The sequence below is a fragment of the Nuphar pumila genome, chromosome 4 (genome assembly GCF_984573655.1).
Source record: "Nuphar pumila chromosome 4, dmNupPumi1.hap1.1, whole genome shotgun sequence".
Lineage (NCBI taxonomy): Eukaryota > Viridiplantae > Streptophyta > Magnoliopsida > Nymphaeales > Nymphaeaceae > Nuphar > Nuphar pumila.
In genome coordinates this window covers 107,129,023-107,136,346 of record NC_143252.1, presented here as the reverse complement: position 1 = coordinate 107,136,346, position 7,324 = coordinate 107,129,023, and positions in this window count along the sequence as shown.

Below are 7,324 nucleotides of genomic sequence, written 5' to 3'. Positions count from 1 at the left end.
AAAGAGCATACATACATTGCACAAGCATGATTCTTTGTGCATTTAGAGTTAGATTAAATTCTTAGATTATATTAAGGCAAAGCAAAAGGCATAGATTCGATCCTTGGTTCGATTACCCCTGGTAAAGGCGCCAGGAACGGTCGAACCTCGTACCGACGAACGAATCCCGTCTCTCCATCTTTTTCCCGCAAATTTTCAAAATGGAGGCGAGTTATTGGCTAAATATTTTCAAATTAAGGTCAAGTGAGACCGCGCAAAATAGTTCCTCTTTTCTTCTCTCTTTCTTTTCTTTCTTTTATTCTTCTACCTTCAAAAAGGAGGAAAATAGAGGTTAGAAAAGGAAAAGAGAAGGAAGAGAGAGAAACCACAAGAGAGGAAAAATTTTGCGATGATCACAAAGACAAAGTGGGAAATACGAATAAACTAAAATAATGAACGACTGCGAGAATGAAAGGAATAACCCAATAAAGAAAAGGCAAGGAAGTAAAGATGTTGCAACATAATAAGGGACATAAATGCAGTTAGCCAAAAGGTTGTTGTGGGCTGAACGTGACAGAGAAAGAAAAATAAAGAAACAGAAAGAAAGTAAAGACTATTGCAACCAAAACTAACAGTTCATTTAACAAATGAAAAGACTGACAAAAGTAAAGGTTGCTGCAAACAACTGACAGAGCAATAATAACAGAAGGAAAACAACTAAGGCGTCAGATTATAAAAGAAAACAATAAAAAAATAAGGAAAAAAAACTGTTGTAGAAAGAAAAGTTGCGGCTGTGAATTTTGAAATTTATGTGCGCACGCAACCCTAAGAGGGTCTATTTAAAAGTGTTTGGCGGCAGTTGGATCCGGGTCTCGGGTCTGGTCCCAAACTCGAGACGACTTCTGACTGTTGCTGGATATGAGGGCGTCCCAGCCTGTACTTTCTGTGCTCGTGGACGTCCGTCACCTGCTCTGCATCATTCTCCTCTGGTTGGAAAAAAGTCGACTTTGACAACTTGTTGTCACCATGGTACACATATAAATCAGACACATTGACGATAGGCAACATGTATCGATATTCCTGGATTGTTCCAAATTAAAGCCTGTAGATTGGTTTTGAAATTGACCGTCTATACCATATGCTATGGCACCCCATGGAAGCACAAGCTGAATTTTTGTCACTCCAGCACGCGGTCTTAAGGGTTTGGCTAGAATCCCAATAATGCAAGCATGCTTACCAAAAACTGAACCACCTGCTGAAAACTTCACTATATCTGCCCCGAATGCATAGTGGCTCTGCTCACCGTCCATAGAGAAATACCCGATCAGGATCTTATTCCCCAAAGCAAACCCAAACAACTTCAAAAGATCAATTATTGCTGGAATGTTCAATGTTCCATAAAGAGACTCGTCATTCCCCATTGTTGAAACCATAATAATATTATTTTCAGTCAATTATCAAACCGTTTCGACCAATGGAAGGTCTAAGTAATCAGGTCCCTTTGAATCTGTATCTTCAAGAAGATGCATCAGAGATTGTGTCACACCCCCAGACTTGATATTATTTTCAGGATAGGCATTCATACCCTTATTATCGATTTTTGGCAACTCAAGATGGTCTATTGTTTGAGTACCATTCTCCTTTCCTTCATTTACCTTTAAACTGTGGAGCAGGGCATGGTTATCTATTGTTAGATGGGATTCACGTTGAGGGTGTATTGGCTGGCCAGTTTTTGCGAAGATGGAATTCACGCAAGCCGCTGCGCTGTCAACCAGATCTGCTACCTGTGTTGGTGTTGGAAATGCACGTTGTTCCATCATTGATTCAAGAACGACCAACCGATCTTTGATTCCATCCATTCGTTTTCACAAACCGGCTACCTCCTTTTCTAGGTATAACATATTTTTTAGCATCTCCGTCAACTTGTTGAGCATCCGCTTCATGATCTCCTCTCGCGTCTTTCCACTCGTAGGATCGTTCATCGCTTCTTGCGTCATGCCGTCGATAAAAGAGGAGGGGCTGGGCTCTCATACCATTTGATGACATAAGGGTACGATGCTTTCACAAAACAGATGCCGTCACTGCTGATCTTCAACGCGGTGACAAAAAAAAAACTAACGACCTTGTAATAAGTTTGACGTTGACAGTGAACCTCGTGGTGCACGTTCAGTCGTGCGGTAGCAAAACAGTCAATGGGAATGCAGAGTAAAGGATCTGATCAATTGATCAGATCTATAATGTATTTAATGGATTGATAAAGATTACAACGAATAAAGGTAAATGACAAATCAAACTGATAAATAATGGTTGAGTGCAAGAAATAATGAATTCAACGTGAAAGAAAGGACGTTGCAGTATCAGTCAACAAAAAAGGAAACAGTGACAGAAGAAGACAAAGAGGAGAATACGAATAAACTAAAACAATGAACGATTGTGAGAATGAAAGGAATAACCCAATAAAGAAAAGGCATGGAAGTAAAGATGTTGCAACATAATAAGGGACATAAATGCAGTTAGTCAAAAGGCTGTTGTGGGCTGAACGTGACAGAAAAATAAAAATAAAGAAACAGAAAGAAAGTAAAGACTGTTGCAACCAAAACTGACAGTTCATTAAACAAATGAAAAGGTTGACAAAAGTAAAGGCTGCTACAAACAACTAACAGAGCAATAATAACAAAAGGAAAACAACAAAGGCGTTAGACTGTAAAAGAAAACAATAAAAAAATGAGGAAAAGACAACTGCTGAAGAAAGGAAAGTTACGACTGTAATTTTTGAATTTTTTTTGCGCACGCAACCCTAAGAGGGTCTATTTAAAAGTGTTTGGCGGCAGTTGGATCCAGGTCTCGGGTCTGGTCCCAAACTCGAGACGACTTCTGAGTGTTGCTGGATATGAGGGCGTCCCAACCTGTACTTTCTGTGCTCGTGGACGTCCCTCACCTGCTCTGCATCATTCTCCTCTGGTCGGAAACAAGTCGGCTTTGACGACTTGTTGTCACCATGGTACACATATAAATCAGACACATTGACAATAGGCAACATGTATCGATGTTCCTGGACGGTTCCAAATTAAAGCCTATAGATTGGTTTTGAAATTGACCGTCTATACCATCTGCTATGGAACCCCATGAAAGCACATACTGAATTTTTGTCCCTCCAGCACGCGGTCTTAAGAGTTTGGCTAGAATCCCAACAATACAAGCATGCTTACAAAAAACTGAACCACCTGCTGAAAACTTCACTATATCTGCCTCGAATGTAGAGTGGCTCTGCTCACCGTCCATAGAGAAATCCCAGATCAGGATCTTGTTCCCAAAAGCAAACCCAAACAACTTCAAAAGTTCAATTATTGCTGGTTTGTTCAATGTTCCGTAAAGAGGCTCGTCATTCCCCATTGCTGAAACCATAATAATATTATTTGCAGTCAATTCCCAAACCATTTCGACAAATGGAAGGTCTAAGTAATCAGCTTTTTTTGAATCAGTATCTTTAAGAAGACGTATCAGAGAGTGTGTCACACCGCCAAACTTGATATTATTTTTAGGATAGGCATTCACACCCTTATTATCCATTTCTGGCAACTCAAGATGGTCTATTGTTTGAGTACCATTCTCCTTTCCTTCATTTACCTTTGAACTGTGGAGCAGGGCATGGATATCTATTGTTAGATGGGATTCACGCTGAGGGTGCATTGGCTGGCCAGTTTTCGCGAAGATGGGATTCACGCGAGTCGTTGCACTGTCAACCGGATCTGCTATCGGCGTTGGTGTTGGAAATGTGCGTTGTTCCATTATTGATTCAAGAACGACCAACCGATCTTCGATTCCATCCATTCATTTTGACAAATCGGCTACCTCATTTTCTAGGCATAACATATTTTCTAGCATCTCTATCAACTTGTTGAGCATCCGCTTCATGATCTCCTCTTGCGTCTTTCCACTCGTAGGATCGTTCCTCGCTTCTTAAGACATGTCGTTGATAAAGGAGGAGGGGTTGGGCTCTGATACCATTTGATGACATGAGGGTATGATGCTTTCACAAAACGGATGCCGTCACTGCTGATCTTCAACGCAGTGACAAAAAAAAAACTAACAACCTTGTAATAGGTTTGACATTGATAGTGAACCTCATGGTGCACGTTGAGTCGTGCGGTAGCAAAACAGTCAATGGGAATGCAGAGTAAAGGATCTGATCAATCGATCAGATCTATAATATATTTAATGGATTGATAAAAATTACAACGAATAAAGGTAAATGACAAATCAAACTGATAAATAATGGTTGAGTGCAAGAAATAATGAATTCAATGTGAAAGAAAGGTCGTTCCAGTATCAGTCAACAGAAAAGGAAACACTGACAAAAGAAGACAAAGAGAGGAATATGAATAAACTAAAACAATGAACGATTGCGAGAATGAAAGGAATAACCCAATAAAGAAAAGGCATGGAAGTAAAGATGTTGCAACATAATAAAGGACATAAATGCAGTTAATCAAAAGGTTGTTGTGGGCTGAACGTGACAGAGAAAGAAAAATAAAGAAACAGAAAGAAAGTAAAGACTGTTGCAACCAAAACTGACAGTTCACTAAACAAATGAAAAGACTGACAAAACTAAAGGCTGCTACAAACAACTGACAAAGCAATAATAACAAAAGGAAAACAACAAAGGCATCAGACTGTAAAAGAAAACAATAAAAAAATGAGGAAAAGAAAACTGCTGAAGAAAGGAAAGTTGCGGCTGTGATTTCTGAAATTTCTAGGTGCACGCAACCCTTAGAGGGTCCTTTTAAAAGTGTTTTGCGACAGTTGGATCCGGGTCTCGGGTCCAGTCCCAAACCCGAGACAACTTCTGAGTGTTGCTAGATATGGGGGTGTCCCGGCCTGTACTTTCTGTGCTCGTGGACGTCCCCGACCTGCTCTGCATCATTCTCCCCTGGTCCGAAAGAAGTCGGCTTTGACGACTTGTTGTCACCATGGTACATATATAAATCAGACACATTGATGATAGGCAACATGTATCGATATTCCTCGACGGTTCCAAATTAAATCCTGTAGATTGGTTTTGAAATTGACCATCTATACCATCTGCTATGGCACCCCATGGAAGCACAAGCTGAATTCTTGTCCCTCCAGCACGCGGTTTTAAGGGTTTGGCTAGAATTCCAACAATACAAGCATGCTTACTAAAAACTGAACCACCTGCTGAAAACTTCACTATATCTGCCTCGAATGCATAGTGGCTCTGCTCACAGTCCATAGAGAAATCCCCGATCAGGATCTTGTTCCCAAAAGCAAACCCAAACAACTTCAAAAGATCAATTATTGTTGGAATGTTCAATGTTCCGTAAAGAGGCTCGTCATTCCCCATTGCTGAAACCATAATAATATTATTTACAATCAATTCCCAAACCGTTTCGACCGTTGGAAGGTCTAAGTAATCAGGTCCCTTTGAATCAGTATCTTCAAGAAGACGCATCAGAGATTGTGTCATACCCCCAGACTTGATATTATTTTTAGGATAGGCATTCACACCCTTATTATCCATTTTTGGCAACTCAAGATGGTCTACTGTTTGATTACCATTCTCCTTTCCTTCATTTACCTTTGAATTGTGGAGCAGGGCATGGTTATCTATTGTTAGATGGGATTCACGCTGAGGGTGCATCGACTGGCCAGTTTTTGCGAAGATGGGATTCACGCGAGCCGCTGCGCTGTCAATCGGATCTGCTACCGACGTTGGTGTTGGAAATACACGTTCCATTATTGATTCAAGAACGACCAACCGATCTTCGATTCCATCCATTCGTTTTGACAAACCGACTACCTCTTTTTCTAGGCATAACATATTTTCTAGCATCTCTGTCAACTTGTTGAGCATCCGCTTCATGATCTCCTCTCGCGTCTTTCCACTCGTAGGATCGTTCTTTGCTTCTTGCGTCATGCCGTTGATAAAGGAGGAGGGGCTGAGCTCTGATACCATTTGATGACATGAGGGTACGATGCTTTCACAAAATGGATGCTGTCACTGCTGATCTTCAACGCGGTGACAAAAAAACTAACGACCTTGTAATAGGTTTGACGTTGACAGTGAACCTCGTGGTGCACGTTTAGTCGTGCAGTAGCAAAACAGTCAATGAGAATGTAGAGTAAAGGATCTGATCAATCGATCAGATCTATAATGTATTTAATGGATTGATAAATATTACAACGAATAAAGGTAAATGGCAAATCAAACTGATAAATAATGGCTGAGTGCAAGAAATAATGAATTCAATGTGAAATAAAGGTCGTTGCAGTATCAGTCAACAGAAAAGGAAACACTGACAGAAGAAGACAAAGAGAGGAATACGAATAAACTAAAACAATGAACGACTGCGGGAATGAAAGGAATGACTCAATAAAGAAAAGGCATGGAAGTAAAGATGTTGCAACATAATAAGGGACATAAATGCAGTTAGCCAAAAGGTGGTTGTGGGCTGAACGTGACAGAGAATGAAAAATAAAGATACAGAAATAAAGTAAAGACTGTTGCAACCAAAACTGACAGTTAATTAAACAAATGAAAAGACTGACAAAAGTAAAGGCTACTGCAAACAACTGACAAAGCAATAATAACAAAAGGAAAACAGCAAAGGTGTCAGACTGTAAAAGAAAACAATAAAAAAATAAGGAAAAGAAAATTGTTGAAGAAAGAAAAGTTGCGACTGTGATTTTTGAAATTTCTGTGCGCACGCAACGCTAAGAGGCTCTATTTAAAAGTGTTTGGCGGCAGTTGGATCCGGGTCTCGTGTCAGGTCTCGAACCCGAGACGACTTCTGAGTGTTGCTAGATATGGGGGCGTTCTGGCCTGTACTTTCTGTGCTCGTGGACGTCCCCGACCTGCTCTGCATCAATGAGCAACAACAAGTCACAATAATGCTGAATGTGCAAAGTGGCATATGCTAGTTACAAAGCTCCAAACTTCTGCGCTCAATCCATTCAATATTGGATTCTCCCCATCTATTAACCACATACAACCTAACATGCCCTGTATTCTGTAAGTAACCTCCTTACATGAAATCCTTTTACTTCTGGTTAGAGAGAAATCACTCCAACAAGTTGGTCTAATTTCAGGCCAAATTCGGATGAGGCTAAATAACAGGGTCCGAATCTCAATTTTTTTGAGAGATCAAACCAACTGAGATTGATCTGATTTTTTATGGAGATCCCAAAAAGATATGCATAAAAATACAGTAAAAAAATAAGATCAAAATAACATCTAATTATATATGAAATGATGAAAGCAAAAATACACCAGAATTGAAAATATCATCTCAACATAATTAAATGAAATAAAATCTCATAAATG